The sequence below is a fragment of the Ovis aries genome, chromosome 5 (assembly GCF_016772045.2).
Source record: "Ovis aries strain OAR_USU_Benz2616 breed Rambouillet chromosome 5, ARS-UI_Ramb_v3.0, whole genome shotgun sequence".
Taxonomy (NCBI): Eukaryota; Metazoa; Chordata; class Mammalia; order Artiodactyla; family Bovidae; genus Ovis; species Ovis aries.
The window spans coordinates 57,754,966-57,778,212 of record NC_056058.1 but is presented as its reverse complement, the minus strand read 5'-3'; the positions used below and the strand labels follow the sequence as shown (position 1 = coordinate 57,778,212).

The 23,247-nt window shown below is 40.0% G+C and overlaps 1 protein-coding gene across 40 annotated transcripts in view; it reads left to right on the top strand.

Annotated features, from left to right (window-relative positions):
- HTR4 (5-hydroxytryptamine receptor 4) overlaps positions 1-23,247 on the top strand; it is a 266,563-nt gene that overhangs the window by 117,023 nt on the left and 126,293 nt on the right. The window lies entirely within an intron of this gene.

The window sequence follows — 23,247 nt, the reverse complement described above, 5'->3', positions numbered from 1 at the left end:
ATGCATTGCAGCACGCCAGACCTCCCTGTCCATCACCAACTCCCAGAGTTCACTCAGACTCATGTCCATCAAGTTGGTGATGCCATCCAGCCATCTCACCCTCTGTCATCCCCTTCTCCTCCTGCCCCCAATCCCTCCCAGCATCAAAGTCTTTTCCAGTGAGTCAACTCTTCACATGAGGTGGCCATAGTACTGGAGTTTCAGCTTTAGCATCATTCCTTCCAAAGAACACCCAGGACTGATCTCCTGTAGAATGGACTGGATCTCCTTGCAGTCCAAGGGACTCTCAAGAGTCTTCTCCAATGCCACAGTTCAAACGCATCAATTCTTTGGTGCTCAGCTTTCTTCACAGTCCAACTCTCACATCCATGCATGACCACTGGAAAAACCATAGCCTTGACTAGATGGACCTTTGTTGGCATAGTAATGTCTCTGCTTTTGAATATGCTATCTAGGTTGGTCATAACTTTCCTTCCAAGACATATTCCTAATGAGGGAGAAAAGAAATAAGAGGCATATTAAGGAGGATGTTGTATTATTTTCTTAGTTTAATGGAATCAAGTCAGAAGGAAGAGAAATTGTGGAGCAAATGATGAAAAGTCCTATTTTGTAAGGTAGATTTAAGATTTGAATTTCTGCTACTTTACTAGTCCAGTAACTGGCAAGCCAAGAAAATATCATAAAATTGGACCTGGAAGGTCTCCTACCTGAAGACAATTCAGATATCTTCTAGAGAGACACATGCTGAACCTAGGTTGTCTAAAATTCTCACGAAGTCCCACCAAAGATGAACTTAGTATATGAGGGAAAACATTGCTTTCAGTGAGTCATGCTATGCTATGCATGCATGCTAAGTCGCTTTAGTTACGTTCAACTCTGTGCGATCCCATGGACAGCGGCCCACCAGGCTCCTCTGTCCACTGGATTCTCCAGGCAAGAATACTGGAGTGGGTTTCAGTCAACAGACCCCCAAATCAATAGGATTTTAACTTAGAGAACTTGAGATAATAGACCAATGTAATAGAAGCTACAAAATAATTGCTTACAATGCATAAAACTATAAAAGAAGAAATCAATACCATAAGATAGTCGAGACGTAATATTCAAAGAAATTATGACTGAAATTTTTCCAAAATTGATGGAGATCAGTATTAATATATAGTAATCATAATGCATCCTAACCAGAATAAATGAAGAGTAAACACATTTTAGTGAACTTGTACAACATTAAAGATGTATAGAAGACTATTAATAAAAGTTATCAGAGGGAAGAATAAGTTTAAGTGCAGAGCAGCAGCAGACTTTCAGCAACCATAAAGGCTGAAAGACAAAGGACTTTCAAAGTGCTGAGAGGAAATAATTATTAATTTAGTCATCTGTATCTAATAAAAAATATTTGATTTTAATTAAAAAAAAGACATTTCAGGCAAGACTAAGAGCAATTATATTTGAGTCCTTCACTTAAGTATTAAGGGTGGAATTTAGGAAGAAGGAAACTGAGCCAGAAAGTAGAAATACAATGCAAAAAGCAATATTAAGCAAAGAATTTGATGAGCATATGGATAATACTAAGCAAGTATCTGTTATGCTGTTGTATGAAAATAAAATAATAATAGTAACGATATGATAAAATAAGAACAAGGTGGAACTAAGGATATTTCAAAGACCTAGGTATTGGAATAGGAAAAACATGATGAAAATAGAAAAAAATGATATTGTAATAGGAAAAACATCTTTAATGAGACATAAAAATCATAACCTATAATAAAAGGTTGTTATGTTTGATTACATTAAAATTAAAGCTTCTATATGGCAAATATACTAAAACAAAATTTTTAGAAAACAAGCCAAACTAGAGAAATTATTTGTAAACCATTTAACCAACAAAGAATTAGTGCACGGAATATACAGTCCCTACAAAGCAAGAGAAAAAACCAAACAACCAGAAAATGAGACATAGAGATTTTTTGAAAAAGGAAACTGAATGGCCAATAAATAAATGGAAGTCTGCATGTTCTCAGTAGGAAATACTTATTACCACACAGGAGATACCATCTGATACCTATCATATTGGTGAAAATCAATAAGGCAAAGATAGCAAATGTTGACACATAATGTAGAGAAACAAGAGCTCTTATTAATGGGATAATTAAAAAATATAATTATTTTAAAGAGCCATTTGGCAAAATTTTCATCTATATATTTGCAAAGTTTTAATATAACTATTTTGAAGAGCATTAGAATTAAAGAACCCACACCCAGTAACTTAGCAATCTGCCTTCTAGGTTTTCTCATTAGAGAAACTGAACTTGTGCACAGGAATATTTATAGCAGTTAGCTTATGATAACAAGACAGTGGAAACAAATTCTCTGTCCCTCATAGGAGAATGGAAGCTTTAGCTATACTTGGTTTTTCCCCATCGTCAAAACCCAGTGCTATCCTAAAGTTTAACCTGTAGTCAGCTGTGATCGGGCTTCCCTGATAACTTAGTTGGCAAAGAATCCAAAACAGGGGGCAGGAGATCCTTCCATGTGCAGCTTTGATGTCTTCTGAGAGGTGTTGAGTCTGATTTACTGACTTTCATTTCTTGGTAGGACTTTCTCTGGAACCCAGGTGGGAGGATAGGCAAGAAAAGAGGAGAGCCCTCTCCTCAGGACTGTCTTGTTTCCTCAGAGGTTTGGTTAAAGGAACATCATTCTCTCCCACAGTTTGGATCCCCACATAACCAGCTTGGAAAGAGTAAACAGTAATTAGTTATATAAAGTGACAGAAAAGATACAGACACAAATTAGTGAAGGAGGATGAAAGCACAAATGTATCATTATGTGGGAGGAGCAATCATCCTACCTTTCAGAGTGCGGCTTGGAAGAAAAGCTGGTAAAAGGTAGGCTCGTCCCAGACAGAATCTTGATGATGTTCTGAAAACCCTCACCCCCATCATCCAGCTTCCTCTCACCCCCAGGGCCTCAAAGTACCCCTACCCTGTACCAGACCAGTTTGGTGTGACATAAGCAAGTTTGAGTTCCCATCCCAGATCTTCCAGTAGCTTGCTCTGTGATTTAAGCATGCAATCTGCCTTTCTAAGCTTCATATTACCCATCCTCAAATGAAGAAGTGGAATCAGACCACTTCTACATTTTTTCCTACCTCTGATATTTTATGCAGCTGTAAATATCTTTAAGATATTTCTCTCCATGCCACAAAATTAGCCCTGAATCCTTTACTCTTGGTCATGTTTTATCTACCACTAAGAGTTGGGGAACTGTACGAAAAGGATCTTCATGACCCGGATAATCACGATGGTGTGGTCACTCACCTAGAGCCAGACATCTTGGAATGTGAAGTCAAGTGGGCCTTAGAAAGCATCACTATGAACAAAGCTAGTGGAGGTGATGGAATTCCAGTAAAGCTATTTCAAATCCTGAAAGATGATGCTGTGAAAGTGCTGTACTCAATATGCCAGCAAATTTGGAAACCTCAGCAGTGGCCACAGGACTGGAAAAGGTCAGTTTTCATTCCAATCTCAAAGAAAGGCAATGCCAAAGAATGCTCAAACTACTGCACAATTGCACTCATCTCACATGCTAGTAAAGTAATGCTCAAAATTCTCCAAGCTAGGCTTCAGCAGTACGTGAACCATGAACTTCCAGATGTTCAAGCTGGTTTTAGAAAAGGCAGAGGAACCAGAGATCAAATTGCCAACATCCGCTGGATCATGGAAAAAGCAAGAGAGTTCCAGAAAACATCTATTTCTGCCTTATTGACTATGCCAAAGCCTTTGACTATGTGGATCACAATCAACTGTGGAAAATTCTGAAAGAGATGGGAATACCAGACCACCTGACCTGCCTCTTGAGAAATCTGTATGCAGGTCAGGAAGCAACAGTTAGAACTGGATATGAAACAACAGACTGGTTCCAAATAGGAAAAGGAGTACGTCAAGGCTGTATATTGTGACCCTGCTTGTTTAACTTCTATGCAGAGTACATCATGAGAAACCCTGGACTGGAAGAAACACAAGCTGGAATCAAGATTGCCGGGAGAAATATCAATAACCTCAGATATGCAGATGACACCACCCTTATGGCAGAAAGTGAAGAGGAACTAAAAAGCCTCTTGATGAGAGTGAAAGAGGAGAGTGAAAAAGTTGGTTTAAAGCTCAACATTCAGAAACGAAGATCATGGCATCCGGTCCCATCCCTCCATGGGAAATAGATGGAGAAACAGTGGAAACAGTGTCAGACTTTATTTTTGAGGGGCTCCAAAATCACTGCAGATGGTGATTGCAGCCATGAAATTAAAAGACGCCTACTCCTTGGAAGAAAAGTGATGACCAACCTAGATAGCATATTGAAAAGCAGAGACATTACTTTGCCGACTAAGGTCCGTCTAGTCAAGGCTATGGTTTTTCCAGTAGTCATGTATGGATGTGAGAGTTGGACTGTGAAGAAGGCTGAATGCCGAAGTATTGATGCTTTTGAACTGTGGTGTTGGAGAAGGCTCTTGAGAGTCCCTTGGACTGCAAAGAGATCCAAGCAGTCCATTCTGCAGAAGATCAACCCTTGGGTTTCTTTGGGAGGAATGATGCTAAAGCTGAAACTCCAGTACTTTGGTCACCTCATGCGAAGAGTTGACTCATTGGAAAAGACTCTGATGCTGGGAAGGATTGAGGGCAGGATAAAAAGGGGACGATCGAGGATGAGATGGCTGGATGACATCACTGACTCTAAGGACGCGAGTCTGAGTGAACTCCGGGTGTTGGTGATGGACACGGAGGCCTGGTGTGCTGCAATTCATGGGGTCACAAAGAGTCGGACATGATTGAGCGACTGAACTGAACTGAACTGAACTGAAGAGTTGGGGAAATTACATTTTGGCCCTGATACCAAGATGTCTTCAGGAGCCAGGGAGGTAATATAAATTTCTGAAGCAGGCAGGTGTGACATAGTAGGGGGCAATGTTGGTGTTGGGGAACTGGAGAGTGTCTGCTTACGGGAAAGGCATTCACGTGCAAATGTTTCATAAACATTGTGCTGAACAGTTTTCTGGGGCTGGGTTTGGGCCAAGAGCCACTAGTGTGCAGCCTCTGATTACAAGAAAAGGAAACTCTGTGATGGAATTTTGGATATCGATCACAGGAGGTTTAAGAGGACCGGGGGCAGCAGGGAGTGAAGAGATGAGAGATGTAAGGGCATTTTATAGTTAGTCATCTTTTGCTCTCTCATCCAGCATTTATCTAACTCTTTAGGCAGGTAGCCTGTGATAGATTTCACCCCCAACCTCATCCTCTATTACACATTAGTTGAATTTAGTCAGTTGAAATTTTTTTTTTTTAAGGTGGCTCAGACGGTAAAGCGTCTGCCTGCAATGCAAGAGACCTGGGTTCAATCCCTGGGTCCAGAAGATTCCTCTGGAGAAGGAAATGGCAACCCACTCCAGTACTCTTGCCTAGAAAATTCCATGGATGGAGGAGCCTGGTGGGCCACAGTCCATGGGGTCGCAAAGAGTCGGACACGACTAAGGGACTTCACTTTCACTTTCACTTTATAGCTGCTTTACACTGCTGTGTCAGTTTTTGCTGTATAGCAAAGTGAATCAGCTCTATGTATACACAGATCCCCTTTTTTGGATTTCCTCCCCATTTAGGTAACCACAGAGTACTGAGTGGGCTCCCTGGGCTATACAGTATATGCAGTAGTGTATGAATTCAATCTCAATCTCTCAGTTAAGTCCACCCCCTTCCCCCTTGGTATCCATATGTTTGTTCTCTACATTGTGTCTCTATTTCTACTTTACAAAGTCATTTATGCCACTTTTCTAGATTCTACATATATGCATTAATGTACAATATTTGGTTTTCTCTTTCTGATTTATTTCACTCTGTATGTCAGTCTCCAGGTCCCTCCATGTCTCTGCAAATGACACAATTACATTCCTTTTTATGACTCAGTGATATTCCGTTGTATACATGTACCATATCTTTATGCCTCTGTTGTTGGACATTTAGATTCTGTGTCTTGGCTATTGTTAATAGTGTTGCAATGAATATTAGGATGCATGTGTCTTTTTGAATTATGGTTTTCTCTGTGAATATGCCCAATAGTGGGATTGCTGGGTCATATGGTAGTTCCTTTTTTAATTTTTTAAAGAACTTCCATACTGTTCTCCTTAGTTGCTGTATCAATTTACATTTCCAGCAAAGTAAGAGGGTTCCTTTTTGTCCATACCCTTTCTAGCATGTATTGTTTGTAGATTTTTCAATGATGGCCATTTTGATTGGTGTGAGGTGATACCTCATTGTAGTTTTGGTTTATATCTCTCTAATAATCAGTGAGTCAGTTGGATCTTGAGGCAAGTCCTGGGCTTTACTTCATTCCTGTTCCACATGAACGGTTGGAGTAACTTTGTTCCAAGATCTCTTCTGCATCTTATATTCTACAAAGCTAAATATGAAATCTAAAGTGTCTCTGAGTACCATGCTTTGCTGACCTGATTTATGTCGATTATGGAGTGACAGTTGAAAGAATGAAGGGCGTTAGTTTAATAGGCACAAAATGTTTTATATGCTTTTATAAGATGTGAGAGAGCTTTTGAATACCACTTGTCTCTACTGAAAGTTGAGTGAGAGGGGGTGAAAAGCTTAAAAATAAATAGCAGGTAAAATTAGACAAAGGAAGTTGTATAACCAAGAAACAAAGATCAAATGAAAATGCCAAGAGGACTGGATTTTGCACTTCGCAATGCAAATTTCACCATCAAGTTGATATTAAAAGACTGAAAACTTCTGGATTCTGATGTGGTCAGTTCTAAGACTAGAATTTCAATAGTAACTCTAGGGTATTAAAGAACCAGCCAAAAAAAAAATGACCAAGCATCTTCCCAGAGAACAGCTGCTCCATAGAAATGCCTTACAAAGTGCTCACCGTCTCCAGGGTCTTTTCCTGGCTTGTGTGAGGAGTAGGTGTTTGGTAGGTGCTCCTCTAGGCTTTTAAGGTTCTCCTTTCTAATATAAGGGGCTTCCCTGGTGGCTCAGACAGTAAAGCATCTGCCTGCAATGCGGGAGACCCAGGTTCAACCCCTGGGTGAGGAAGATCCCTTGGAGATGGAAATGGCAACCCATTCCAGTACTCTTTCTAGTCTGGAGAATCCTATGGACAGAGGAGCCTGGTAGGCTATACACTCCATGGGGTCGCAAAAAGTTGGACACGACTGAGCTACTTCACTTTCACTTTCTAATATAAGAGTTATGATGGTGGTGGTGGTGGTAACTAATATAAATTTATGAGCATTAATTGTATATGCCAGAGGCTGTGATAACCACTTTATAAATATTATCTCTAAGCCTCAATTTATTCATCATTAAAGTGTAGGTGTGTTAGTCTCTGCCTCATTCTTTTGTAGAATGAATAATTATTAGGGACCTAATCAGCAGCAGTCATCCAAGGAGCTTCTCTACTAGGTTCATTTCAAACATCTGCTCAGAAGATAAAATAATGAAAACAGAGAAACTAACCCTGAGCATATTCAGTGCCTGGAAGCAGTTGTCATTGTTTCTTTGTATCCAACTGATTTTTTTTCTGTGTAGTGAGCACCATTGTCCCTCTTGGATGCCCGAAGCTTATGGGGCCAAAGTGGCTTTCCATGAGTGTCAGAACTTGTAGATGCCCCCCGAGATTTCTTGCTCTCTGCAGTGCTCATTCCTTCTTCTGTGTCCTCAGTGGAACACTAATCCAGATGCTGCAGTGTAGGCATTTTGCAGATGACATTAAGGCCCCAGGTCAGCTGACCTTAACATAGGGAGATCATCCAGGTAGGCCTGAGCCAATCACACGAGCCCTTTAAATCTAGGGCTGGAAGTAAAAGTCAAGGAAGTTGGAGAGGGAGTTGATGTGGGGAAAATGCCTACTGGCTTTGAAGATGAAGGAGGAGGCCCCATGGCATGGAACATGGGCAGTCCCCAGGAACTGTGTGTGGCCCCAGCTGATGGCAGCACAGAATGGGGGCTTCAGTCCTTCAACAGCAAGGATTTGAATTCTGCCAACAAACATGGAAGCTCGAAAGAGGACCCTGAGCATCCCATGAGACCCTGATCTGCCTACATCTTGATTTCAGCCTGTGAGATACTGAGGAGACAATTCAGTCATACTGTGCTTAGACTTTTGATCTACAAAAATAAACTAAAGACTGAGTGTTGTTTTAGGCTGTTAAATGTGAGGTAGTTTGTTATATAGCTATAGAAAACTGAGGTGCTTACCCTGAGAAACCTGACTGGCCAATGACAGAGCAAAAATTTGAATTCAGGCCTGGCTGACTCTAAAGCTTTTATGCTAAATCTCTGTTATTTTGGGGAATGATGCAAATTCCAAATGTTATATTATATATTTTAAATTGTTAGTGCAAGTTTAAACAAGTATTAATAAATGATGTAGTTGATTTGGAATAAACACGCTGAACTATGAGGACAATAGATTGCCTGAAAGTTAACATATTCTATGAGTAACTCAACCTAAAATATTATTAAAATGAATGTGAGAGAGGAAAGTTGGCCATGACACCAGGCTTAATTTTAAAAAAAAAAGGATGGTGACATATAAATACTTACGTGTATTTCTCTAGTTGCCAGATTAACTTGGCAGTATCTGACAGCTATGAGTGAGCTGAAGAAATTCTTCTGTAAGAAAAGAATGGCTGGAATTTGGACAAATAGAACTTGGTGTGCAGAAACCCAGAGGCTGAACATTGCCACGGGTTCTGTGGTATTTTGAAGGGTAACTGATTTCCAAAGTCTAGCACAAGTAGAAGAGGTGGACAAAGGAACATCACAGTTGTCCTGTGGAGTGGCCACTGGGCTTAGTGTAAGGGTGTTGTGAGAACCCTTCCCCATAATGTATAATAGACAGTAGCTGTAAAGAATAATAGTAGTGTTTATCAGGGGTTCCCTGTGTGCCAGGCGTTTCTCTAAATGCTTTTCATGAATTTCCTCATCCAATCCTTAAGCAATCCTGAGCGATTAGTACTTGTGATTATCTCTGTTTTAAAGATGAGAAGCCTAAGATAGGAAACTTGAATAATTCACCCTAGGTAAATATTAAGCATTAATTGGAACTCAGGCATGTCTCCAAAGTCTATTTTATTAGTTGCTGGATCCTCCTCCCTGGAAAAAATGTTAAAGTTCTAGGAAAATGTATTTTTGTTAATGAGGAAAGTGTACTTAAATGATTAAGAGATAATGTTAAATGAAAGTATATGTTACATTATCACGTAAAAAGGAAAGACACTGCTCAAACCATGCTATATATATTGAGTAGAGAAGAACTAATAATTAGTAACAGTGTATATCTTTGGAGTATGACCAAATGGACATTGGGTAATAGTCAAAATGAGGTTTAAGGTTATTTAAAATGTTTGATTTGTTTCTAGAGTATTTACAATTTATTACTAATTATTACAATAATTAGTGTTACAATTTATTTATCTATATCATTTGATATAGATCGAATGAACAAAGCGACACATAGTATAATAGAAAAAATTCCCAGATACCATCATCCAGTTTAGGAAATAAGGCATGACAAATATGGTTGAGTCCCTCATGTTTGCGTCTCCTTACTTCCCCCAACAGAGGCAGTTGTACCTGAGAATTTGGAGTCTGTTCTTCTCTTGTATTTCCTTACACTATTTAGTATATAAAGCATGTATTTAAAAAATATTTATAGTTTAATGAAATAGCCATGTTTCATGTTTTTAACTTTATGTAATAATATAGTGTATGTATTATTATACAGCTTAGCTTTTTGAACTCAGCATCATATGTGCAAAATGTATTGATACTGATATGTTTATCTAGTTTAATTTTTTTCACTCCTGTATAGTCAGCTATAATTTGTTTTTTGGTTCTGTTGACAAACATTTAGATAATTTCTAGTGTTTTGCCATTACAGAAAATTATGTTATCATGTCACTGGGTATATGTGTACATTTCTGTAGATTCTGTGCCTAAGAGTGGTTTGTAGGGTATACATCTTGACTTTATTAGGCAGTGCCCAGATCCTCTCCAATGTGACTGTACTTCTACCAGCAGCTCATAAGAAACTCCATTGTTTCAGATCTCTGTCAACACTTGGCCACGACACATATTAATTATTACAAATCCAACATTTTTTTACCAAAGAATGTACATATTTTCTTTAGTACTTACATGTACCCATGTACTTACAAAGAAAGGGAAAGGGGAGGATAGAGGGAGACAGAGACATAGAGGCAGAGAGAGAGAGAGAAAGAGAAAAAGGAAGTCAGGCAAGAGGCACAGGAAAGGAATCCCACTGCTGAACCAGAGTGCAGCTTTGGTGTTTGAATAGGGCCAAACTGGAGCCCCAAGCAGGCTGAGCTGAGGTTGAGACCTCTAGGTAACTGACCAGGGCTGCTTACTTCTCCTTTTATTAAAAGCTGTGTCTTGTGAAAGTGTCAGTCACTCAGTTGTATCTGACTCCTTGCAACCCCATGGACTGTAGCCCGCCCGGTTCCCCTGCCCATGGAGTTCTCCAGGCAGAAGTACTGGAGTGGGTTGTCATTCCCTTCTTCAGAGGATCTTCCGACCCAGGGATTGAACCCTGATCTCTTGCCTGGCAGGCAGATTCTTTACCATTTGAGCCACCAGGGAAGCCCATACTAGCCTCAGAACTGGAGGTTGAGAGCAGGCTGTAGTGGTTCCAAGTTGGTGAGAAGAGACAGGTAGAAGCAGGTAGACAAAGAGAAGATGCGCTCAGAAGCTCTTCTCTTGACTGGACCATCGGACAGTCAGCCCTTATATCTACAGCTGATGTGGCTCATTTTCAGGGTGCTTGGTGGTTAACTCTCATGCGGCCAGAGTCATTAATTATCCTGTAATGCTGCCTTCTCTTGGGATACAATAATCAGCTTCACTATGAGGACATTTTAACAGCATAAACCAGAGAAAATTACTTTATGTCACTTGGCGATTTATGAAAAGTAAAATGAATTCCGTGGTGGGTGGAAATTTGACTTACTGTAGAATGTCAGAGATAAATAATTTCCCTGAGAACATAAGAAGGTACCTTATAGTACAGAACTCCTGGTGCCTCAAGCCCAATCTTCCATCACTGACTCTGGCAATGGGGAGGTGTTAGTGGGGTGATGAGATGGTTCTTTTTCCCTTATGTCAGCATGTCAACTTTGACACAAGAAGTCTGTTTTTGGCACACACCCATTCAGAGGTTTTCTTGTGCACTACATACACACCCGTAGAGAGAGACTTAGATAAGAGTGAAGGAATGAAGTTCATCTTTTTGAAGCTGAGTTTCCTTATCTGAAATGTCAATTATAATAACAATCCTAATCTCTCTGAAACATGTGCATTAAACAGGAATATCCAGGGAAGTTTTGCTAACTGAAGGCTGAATTCAGATGCTAACTTTAAAAATCTTTTGTCTGTGTGTGTGACAGCCTTTAACGCAGTTTCTCGCATATTTTATCTGTCACTACTTAGTCTGACTGGTTGCTAATGGGCTTGGGTGAACAGCTGATTGTTTCCTCACCTAACCACTTGCTGTCTTATCTGTAACTGATTAGGGAGGCTTCTAGTAAGGTTCTGGTTTTTAATAAAGAAATTTGCTTTTATTTCCAGCATTCTGGGAGGTGGATCATAGAGGATCCTGCTGTGATTTATGTCTGAGAGTGTTTTGCCTATGTTCTCCTCTAGGAGTTTTATAGTTTCTGATCTTACATTTAGATCTTTAATCCATTTTGAGTTTATTTTTGTGTGCGGTGTTAGAAAGTGATCTAGTTTCATTCTTTTACAAGTGGTTGACCAGTTTTCCCAGCACCACTTGTTAAAGAGATTGTCTTTACTCCATTGTATATTCTTGCCTCCTTTGTCAAAGATAAGGTGTCCATATGTGTGTGGATTTATCTCTGGGCTTTCTATTTTGTTCCATTGATCTATATGTCTGTCTTTGTGCCAGTACCATACTGTCTTGATGACTGTGGCTTTGTAGTAGAGCCTGAAGTCAGGCAAGTTGATTCCTCCAGTTCCATTCTTCTTTCTCAAGATTGCTTTGGCTATTCGAGGTTTTTTGTATTTCCATACAAATCTTGAAATTATTTGTTCTAGTTCTGTGAAAAATGTGGCTGATAGCTTGATAGGGATTGCATTGAATTTGTAAATTGCTTTGGGTAGTATACTCATTTTCACTATATTGATTCTTCCAATCCATGAACATGGTATATTTCTCCATCTATTAGTGTCCTCTTTGATTTCTTTCATCAGTGTTTTATAGTTTTCTATATATAGGTCTTTAGTTTCTTTAGGTAGATATATTCCTAAGTATTTTATTCTTTTCGTTGCAATGGTGAATGGAATTGTTTCCTTAATTTCTTTTTCTACTTTCTCATTATTAACAAATGGGATCTAATTAAAATTAAAAGCTTCTGCACAACAAAGGAAAATATAAGCAAGGTGAAAAGACAGCCTTCTGAATGGGAGAAAATAATAGCAAATGAAGCAACTGACAAACAACTCATCTCAAAAATATACAAGCAACTTCTGCAGCTCAACTCCAGAAAAATAAACGACCCAATCAAAAAATGGGCCAAAGAACTAAATAGACATTTCTCCAAAGAAGACATACGGATGGCTAACAAACACATGAAAAGATGCTCAACATCACTCATTATTAGAGAAATGCAAATCAAAACCACAATGAGGTACCACTTCACACCAGTCAGAATGGCTGCGATCCAAAAATCTGCAAGCAATAAATGCTGGAGAGGGTGTGGAGAAAAGGGAACCCTCCTACACTGCTGGTGGGAATGCAAACTAGTACAGCCACTATGGAGAACAGTGTGGAGATTCCTTAAAAAATTGCAAATAGAACTACCTTATGACCCAGCAATCCCACTGCTGGGCATACACACCGAGGAAACCAGAATTGAAAGAGACACATGTACCCCAATGTTCATCGCAGCACTGTTTATAATAGCCAGGACATGGAAACAACCTAGATGTCCATCAGCAGATGAATGGATAAGAAAGCTGTGGTACATATACACAATGGAGTATTACTCAGCCGTTAAAAAGAATTCATTTGAATCAGTTCTGATGAGATGGATGAAACTGGAGCCGATTATACAGAGTGAAGTAAGCCAGAAAGAAAAACACCAATACAGTATACTAACACATATATATGGAATTTAGGAAGATGGCAATGACGACCCTGTATGCAAGACAGGGAAAGAGACACAGATGTGTATAATGGACTTTTGGACTCAGAGGGAGAGGGAGAGGGTGGGATGATTTGGGAGAATGACATTCTAACATGTCATTGAATTGAATCGCCAGTCTATGTCTGACGCAGGATGCAGCATGCTTGGGGCTGGTGCATGGGGATGACCCAGAAAGATGTTATGGGAAGGGAGGTGGGAGGGGGGTTCATGTTTGGGAATGCATGTAAGAATTAAAGATTTTAAAATTTAAAAAATAAAAAACTAAAAAAAAAAAAAAAAAGAAAGAAATTTGGTAGAGCTACAAATCTTGCTATAGGGGTTTCTTCCAGCGGAAGTCTTTTGCCTTGTTTTTGTTTGATTTTTCTGATCATCATCTCTCCGCAAGGAGAGAGGTAATATGATTGATTCTCTTGTGAAGAAGAGAAGCAATGACGCAACAGTGATGGTCAGCCCACATTTTCGTCTGTTTCAACTGAGTAAAATTTGCGCCAGTGCTTGGCCATTTAGCTGGTTTCAGAACTACTTATTTCTCTCTAAAGATCTGGCTGCATGTAGTACAGGGTTCCACAATGCCCAATTTGTTTTATTTTATTGTGGTAAAGGACTCATGTATAAACTTATAACCATGGGCTTCCTTATTGTTCCTCTAATCTGTTATAACAGATGGGGCTTTCCTGGTGGCTCAGCAGTAAAGAATCTGCCTGCAATGCAGGAGACACAGGAGAGGTGTCTCCGTCTGGAAGATCCCCCAAAGGAGGGCATGACAACCCTGGAGGAGGGCATGATACTCCAGTGTTCTTGCCTGGAGAATTCTGTGGACATAGGAGCCTGGTGGGCTACAGTCCACAGGGTTGCAGAGTCAGACACAAGCAACTGGGCACACATGCTCACAGCCTATTAGATAGCGAGTAGGTGTTGTGGTGTTGCTGACTTGCAGTTCTCTAAGCTTTTCTGGCACCCCGTGCTGTTGGGTAGCTCACTACATTGAGAAGTTTTGCAGGGTAGCTCTGGTGATTAGGGTAGCAATGAAAAGTATCAGACTTAAATGCCAGAATGTCTTAACTGGACCCATGAGGTACACCACTGCTCACTGTGCTGCTTCTGGTACTCATCATGCTACTCACTGTTCTCTCCTGGGCACGTTGTAGGTTTGAATATCATACCCCCCTCATGGATGTATGGGGATGTGTGGGGATGTGTGTCTAGATCTGGCCAGTTGTTGACTGGAAGTGACATGAACCACTTCTAGGCAGGGGCATTTCATTACCAGTTTGTGATACACACGTGCACCCACCCACTGCCTGGGTTCTCTTTCCCTCTGGCATGGCAGCTAGCAGCATTTTGAGTGAAGTGAGTGAAATCCCTCAGTCGTGTCCAACTCTTTGCCACCCCATGGACAGTAGCCTGCACCAGGCTCCTCCATCCATGGGATTTTCTAGGCAAGAGTACTGGAGTGGGTTGCCATTTCCTTCTCCAGGGAATCTTCCTGACCCAGGGATTGAACCCAGGTCTCCCGCATTGATAGACAGATGCTGTCTGAGCCACCAGGGAAGTCCAACTTTCAAGCAGCATTTTAGATGGTGCCTACTCTATCAGTCTGGGTCTGTGAGTGAAGTGATGAGCAGAGCCTCCCTGACCAACCACCACGAACATGTATATTGAGTGAAAAATAACCCTTTGTTATTTTATTACTATTATTAATTCTTTTGGTCATGCTCTGCAGCATGCCGGATCTTCGTTTCCTGACCAGGAATTGAACCCACACCCCCTGCATTGAAAATTTGAGTCTTAACCATTGGACCTCTAGGGAATTCCCTAAACCTTTGTTCTCTGAAACTACTGAAGATTGGGAGTTGCTCATTACCAGAAAGAATCCAGCCTACTCAGACTGACACAATGATGACTGAAGGCCCTTTCTAAGTAACCTTCCCAATATAGCATTTCAGCTATACAAGTGGATTAAGCTTGTAATCTGAGAAAAAATGTATTTGTCATTTTCTCTTTCGTTGAGTTGAATTCTACCTGTCAGTATTTTCCCTCACTGGATCCCATCACACTTTTCAGAGCTACTTGACAGTGTTTCAGAGACTAGAGTTTGCCATCCCAGCACCTCTGAGCCTTTTGGCCTTTAGGCTGAAATCCCCATTTCCTCAGCTGCTCTATTTGTGATGCAAGGAATAATTCAAAGGGCTTTTAAAAATTCTGGTTAACTTTCTCTAGATATTTTTTACATCCCTGGATAATCATTATCCAAGACAATTCTTGGGGTAACCTTAGACTTCTAGCATCTTTATCATTCCTGTATTTAAGATCCCATGACTTATCGGTGGTATGTGATGTTCTTTTTGTTTGTTTGTTTGTTTTTTTAAAATCTTTAATTCTTACATGCGTTCCCAAACATGCCCCCCCCCTCCCACCTCCCTCCCCATAACATCTCTCTGGGTCATCCCCATGCACCAGCCCCAAGCATGCTGCATCCTGCGTCAGACATGGACTGGCGATTCAATTCTTACATGATAGTATACATGTTAGAATTCCCATTCTCCCAAATCATCCCACCCTCTCCCTCTCCCTCTGAGTCCAAAAGTCCGTTATACACATCTGTGTCTTTTTTCCTGTCTTGCATACAGGGTCGTCATTGCCATCTTCCTAAATTCCATATATATGTGTTAGTATACTGTATTGGTGTTTTTCTTTCTGGCTTACTTCACTCTGTATAATTGGCTCCAGTTTCATCCATCTCATCAGAACTGATTCAAATGAATTCTTTTTAACAGCTGAGTAATACTCCATTGTGTATATGTACCACAGCTTTCTTATCCATTCATCTGCTGATGGACATCTAGGTTGTTTCCATGTCCTGGCTATTATAAACAGTGCTGCGATGAACATTGGGGTACATGGGTCTCTTTCAATTCTGGTTTCCTCGGTGTGTATGCCCAGCAGTGGGATTGCTGGGTCATAAGGTAGTTCTATTTGCAATTTTTTAAGGAATCTCCACACTGTTCTCCATAGTGGCTGTACTAGTTTGCATTCCCACCAACAGTGTAGGAGGGTTCCCTTTCTCCACACCCTCTCCAGCATTTATTGCTTGCAGATTTTTGGATCGCAGCCATTCTGACTGGTGTGAAGTGGTACCTCATTGTGGTTTTGATTTGCATTTCTCTAATAATGAGTGATGTTGAGCATCTTTTCATGTGTTTGTTAGCCATCCGTATGTCTTCTTTGGAGAAATGTCTATTTAGTTCTTTGGCCCATTTTTTGAATCCTAGGAGAGTCCAAGAGTTTCTAGAGTTATACTGCTGAAGGAATGGGTTCTTAAGATAGGAAATAATGGTTGGAGAGTGAAATATTGGAAATTGAGTAGTTGGGAGTTACAACTATTGGTAATAAATTTAAGGTTTGAACATTGGAGTAACTGAGGAAGTATGGAACACAGCTTACTGTAGGAGAGCAGGTTTAGAAACTGATATTAATAGTTCTCAAAGGAGTTTCAAGGAAGTTAGAACATTTTTAAGATGTAGCATTTATGCTCGTCTGTATTCCAGATTATGTATCTTAACTTTTAGATTACCTTCATAAATTATACCACCGATTATTGACTTTTCTCTAACATGTTGGAACATTTATCCTAGTACATCATAGGTTCTGGAATTAGGGAGATCTAGGTTCAAACCTTGAATTTACTGTTTACTGGTTGTATGGATTGGGCACATCAGTTCGAATCTTTGAGTATCAGTTTCTTCATCTGAAAATTGGATAGATTTGGAACAGCCCTCTTGTTGTGACAAAGGAATGAGCTGATGCCTTCTGCTGGCATGTGGTGGCACTAAGGTAATGATAACAACTAATATTCTTTATCCCATTATTATTAGAGAGGCCAAAGAGGCCTGAGGTATTGGAAAATTGCCACGGTCAACCCTAAGGGAATATCCTAATTATATTACCTCACATTATGTTACATTACATATTGCAGCCTAGCATTTGTTTTCAAGCTAACCAAAAAATTAATTTTTCCAGCTCAGCAGTTTCTAGGACAGAGAGGCATTTCTACCCCATAAATTACTGAGAATGAATAACACACGCACACACGCACACACACTCCAGAATGCCACAAACTTGATTTGTCAAATTAGATATTCATAAGATGATGAAATACAGCTTTTTACAGAAGATGCGTATTATAGCTGTTAAAAATCCTTCAGGGTTGTGAATGAGAGAAACTTAAAGCTAGAGTAGATCTTTCTGATTTTCTTGGTAGATAAGTAGTATGCTGCCTCTGCCCTTGCTCTTTTATTTCCAACCTTTGACATTCACTGATCTTTAACTGCTTTTTTCCAGGACTGATACATCAGGAAAACTTCAGTGCTTTCATTTTAGACAAGGCACCTGAAGTTCAGGAGAAGAAAAGCCAGGCTCTTGAAAGTCATTACACTTTGCTAGACTAGTGATTCTTGACCATAATCTAGACCACTACCCTGCCCTATTTTAAACAAACATTTTGTAATAACCCTTGACTATACAGAAATGAAATCCGAGGGTAATATAACTTATCTATTTGGCACCCTACTCCAGTACTCTTGCCTGGAAAATCCCATGGATGGAGGAGCCTGGTAGGCTGTAGTTCATGGGGTCACTAAGAGTCGGACACGACTGAACGACTTCCCTTTCACTTTTCACTTTCATGCATTGGAGAAGGAAATGGCAACCCACTCCAGTGTTCTTGCCTGGAGAATCCCAGGGACAGGGGAGCCTGGTGGGCTTCCGTCTCTGGGGTCGCACAGAGTTGGACACGACTGAAGTGACTTAGCAGCAGCAGCAGCAGCATTCATAATTAAATTACGCACATATTACCTTAACTACAATACAAAAAACAACAAAGCAAAAGTTATTTATAATAAAATAATATATGTTTCATTATATAAATGCTCAGATTTGTCTACAGTATAAAACATAATAAAGCAGTCAGATACGTGTCTGCACATTAAATCCCTGTGAATGCACCCTACTAATGACAGTCAGCACAGGTGTGTTGGATTGTCAACTCTAGTACCACAGGTGGGATAACTGTTGGTGACATTTAGAGAATCCCTGTTCTGAACAAAATGAAAACATAATTTCCCCTTCGTTTAGTGTATATAAATTACCATGCAAAAAATTATTAGTGTTTATATGTAAAAGGGGTTAAGTTCTAAGTTGAGTAATTATAAACCAATTTTTACTTACACAGATGGGTGATAGGACATTCTAATCATGAAGAATGTGAGATGTGATCTTTTTAATGAGAGATTGTCCCTCATATTATAATGTCACCTGTCCTCTCCCTAAATGCCTACGTGTGTGTGTGCTAAGTCTCTTCAGTCCTATCTGACACTTTGCAACCCTATGGACTATAGCCTGCCAGGTTCCTCTGTCCATTTTTGTCCAGGCAACAATACTGGAGTGGGCCATGCCCTCCTTCAGGGGATCTTCCTGACCCAGGGATTGAACCCCCGTCTCTTGTGTTCCCTGCCTTGCAGGCAGTTTCTTTACAGCTGAGCCACCAGGGAAGGCTTAAATGCCTATAGTGTTCCCCAGTCATAACCACAAACCTAGGCCCCACAAGGATCTTAAAGTGCTTTTGGTGGTATTAACACTTCTACTGAGAACCGTGTTCTAGGTATGTTTGAAAATTACTAAGGCCAAAGGCCTTCCAAAATAACCCTACAATTGTCCTTTATGCTCTGCATTCCAGATATGTCAAAATGTAAATCTGATCCTGTCATCATTTTTTTTTTTTTCCACTTGTGCTGGATCTTCATTGCTGCACAAGGGTTTTCTGTAGTTGTGGCGAGCAGTGACTACTCTTTGTTGTGATACATGGGCTTCTCATTGGGATGGCTTCTCTTGTTATGGAGCATAGGCTCTAGGCACGCGAGCTTCAGTAGTTGCAACACGCAGACTCAATATTTGTATCACATGGGCTTTAGCTGCTCCAAGGCATGTGGAATCTTCCCAGACCAGGGATTGAACCCATGTTCCTTGCATTGGCAGGAGGATTCCCACCCACCGTACCACCAGGAAGTCCTGATCATGCCATCCTTTATGCCGAATTTCTTTAGGCAGTTTGTGACTCCACTGAACTCATGATGAAGACCTAAATACTTAGCCCAGTCTGTGGTCCTCTTCTGATCTGACCCTGTTGACCCCAACTGCTGGTGGCTCCCCTGGCTCCCAGCACTCCAGTTACGGTGGTCTTCTTTCACCCGCTAGAATACATCATATTGTTTTCACTGCTACACTTCCAACCCTGTGCTGTGCTAAGTCTCTCAGTCATGTCCTACTCTTTGCAACCCCATGTAGCCTGCCAGGCTCCTTTGTCCATGGAGATTCTCCAGGCAAGAATACTGAAGTGGGCTACCATGCCCTGCTCCAGGGAATCTTCCCAACCCAGCGATCAAACCCAGGTCTCCTACATTACAGGTGGATTCTTTATCAACTGAATCACCAGGGAAGCCCCCCTAACATTTCCTACCTGTTTTCAGTTAACTCCATTCCCCCTTTAAATTGCAGCTCAATGACCACACCTTCAGGAAAGTGTTTGCTGATCTGGAAACAAAGTTAGCACCACCATGTACATCTCTTCTCATAGCCTCCACTTTTGTAGCAGCTGCAATTTTACGTATATGCATAGTTGGATTCATGTCTGTCTGCTCTGATAGCCTCTGAGCTTTCCGAGGGAAGGAACCATGCCTGCTCTCTCTTCTCAGTGACTGAAATAGCAAAGCCCCTCACATATTCTGTTGAATGCATACACAAATAACTGAGTAGACAAAGGGATGGCTGAATTAACAAATGAGCAAACATATGCCTATAGCTATGCTAACATTCCTGGGCCAAGTCTAGTTGAGTCAGTGAATTTATTTGTTTTCTAATCACAGCAGAGCTCACACCCAACTGCTTAGAGAAATCAATGCTGTCATGTTTGACTTATTTGGCAAGAACAATATGTTAACCTTCTAGCGTGAAGTAAGAAGTGTTGTGGTTGAGAAGTACAAGATGAGATTCACAGTAGAGGGGGTAGTACTTCCTTATTCTTCGGTTGAACAAGCAATACATAAATCTATTCTTGTCATTTCAAATTCCAATAATATCCCAAAGGAAAAAATCTCCCATTATCTTCTAGTCCTCCACCCAAAACATTTATGATTGACAATTGGTTGTACATTCAAATGGCCATAACCTCTGAATTTAATTATATATATGTATTTTTATGCTTACATAGCTCTCCTTCTCTCCCTGGTTTTATTTTCGTTCAAATATAATTTTATTTGGACATAAAATATGTTAAGTCTTTGTGGAAAAGATAGCATGTTTGATTTGTAAGTAGGTTATTAAAATACCTGAAAGCAGGAGTTTGGTCAAAATAAATGTTATTTGTTACAGATTGAATTTTGTCTCCTCCCACTCTTATGCTGAAGCCCTAACCCCCCAGTGTGGTGGTATTTGGTGATGACATCTTTAGGAAATAATGATAATTAGATTTAGAAGAGTCCCTCTTGGTGGTGTTAGTGCCCTTTTAAGAAGAGAAACCAGATATCTTGCTCTCTCTTCACTGTGTAAAGACATACAGAGAAGGCAGCCTTTTGCAAGTTTATAAGAGAGTTTTCACCAGAAACTGATCTGCTGGTATCTGGATCTTGGACTTCTCAGCCTCCAGAACTATGATAGAATAAATTTTTGTTGTTTAATCCACTCAGCCTATGATATTTTGTTATGGAAGCCTGAGTGAGCTAAGGCATTATTGTAGCAAGTGATATAACCATGATTTCCAAGATAATCTTATAGCATCGTTTATTCCTTAACTTAAACATATATTTGTTGAGTGCCCACTATGCACCAGGAAAACAAAGGCTCTGCTTTCATGATGCTTACAGTCTTCTGAAGGGTAGGGGTGGGGTGCGAGATACATTCAGTAGCATTACACAACCAAGCAAGGAAACAGGCAATATGTTAGATAAATGTCATGAAGGAAAATAAACTATTGGAAGGAATTTTACAAAATTCAAGTATAAGAAATGCCTCATTTCTTTTAATCTCTAAATTGGTTAACTTTTTAATGAAACCCTCAAGTGGGTTTCAGGGAGAAATTTAATCTCAGACGTTTGGAGGGCTTCTTCCACTTGATGGGACAAGCTGGGCCTTTTACTCTCTAGTCTACTCTGATTACCACACCAGGCTAGTTGTCCCCTTTTACCTGGTCCTCGGAAGAAAGGTGGGTTTGCTGCTTCCATAGCAAGTTGACATTGATTACAGACGTTGGTCTCCATGGATGCTGAGAAGGAGTATGGTGTTCCTTCTAGCTCTTCTTGGAATCTACAAATCCCTGCTTTCTCCTTGTTATAGCTCTTCAAACCTTCCTTCCTCCATAGTTGGATACGTCTGCCTTTAGGTCAGGTGGCTATGCTCTCATACTAGAAACTGCTGCCTTCAACTCTGCAACTTAAAAAACCCATAACCAACGTTGCTAATAATTCAAAACACAAATTTTAGTTTTCTTCTTGGGACAGAGGAGAAAGATAACTACTCATTCTTTCTAGTCTTTTTTTGTGGTATTAAGAAAAAGGTGACAAATCAATCTCTCAATGTTATTTTTCTGGACCTTTATGTAAAGACACATTTTTATAAAAAAAAAAAGTACTTGCTTTTAGCACTGGTAATATTAATGAAAACTTTCCTCTGTTGTTAAATATTATTTTCAATCCTGGATTTTAATGGCTTTGTAAATATTAAATAAATATAAAACTGTTGATGTAACTGATGCTCAAATTTAGATACAAGTTGTCTCCAATTTTCCTAATTATAAGCAATATGGTTATGACTGATACATAAATCTTTAATAGCTGTTCTAATACTTTCTTAAGGTTAAATTCTTAGAAGTGGAATAATTGGAGCATGAATGTCTTTAAGATTCTTTTTACATTTGTCATAAGCATAATCTGGACATGCATTTATGAATTGTAAACAGTACAGTTCTTAGGTTTGACAAGTGGGAAATCCCAGCAGTCAGTTTTAAATGATCTTACTTTATAAGCTCTAGAATGTCTAGTAGTACCAAGGTGGAGAGGCTAACTCTGATGTGTCTATCCTTGGTTGACACCACAGTTACTCTCTACCCACCTTCCTTTATCCCCATCACTGCCCAGCCTGCTCTTTTGGGTTGTGTTCATGGAGGTGTGAATGAGTGTGCTTGTGTAATGGTGAACTTGAATGCAGAGACTTTCTCTTCAAAATCCTCATGCCTATCAAGATGTTAGACATCCCCCACTTATTTTATGCTTATGGCAGCTCTGTATGCTCCCAAATTCTTACTCTTTACATTTGTATGTTATTGTTTTTTAGTCACTAAGTCATGTCCAACTCTTTTGCAACTCCATGGAATATAACCCAACAGGCTTCTCTGTCCATGGGATTCTCTAGGCAAGAATACTGGAGTGGGTTTCTATTTCCATCTCCAGGGGATCTTCCTAACCCAGGGATTGAACCTGTCTCCTACATTGGCAGGCAGATTCTTTACCACTGAGAGACCAAGGAAACTTCCAAACTCTATCTCCATATCTGTGAACTTTCAACACATTTTTTTCCTTCTCTGTTCAATCACATTTGCTTTTCTACTAGCTCTGTCTGGAAGAACTCCAGTGCATTCTTACTATCTCTCATCTCTGGACTCTATTTTTACTTGTTATTTCAACAGCCTCCAGCCAAATTACAACATGCTGTCATAGTGATCAGTCATCGACCAGACTTTCTTGCAGTCCTATGAGCTCGAGGACCAGGAAAAATGTAAATGCCATTTGTGCATTTTCAAAATGAATAGAAAAGAGGAATACTAATAGCTAACATGTATTGGGCATGTAGTATATGCCAGGCAATATCTTAAGTGTTTTACGTGTATTTTCTTGATTACTGCTTACAATAGCTTCAGTGCCTAGGAGATGACTAGAAGATATATTTAGAAGTGTTGT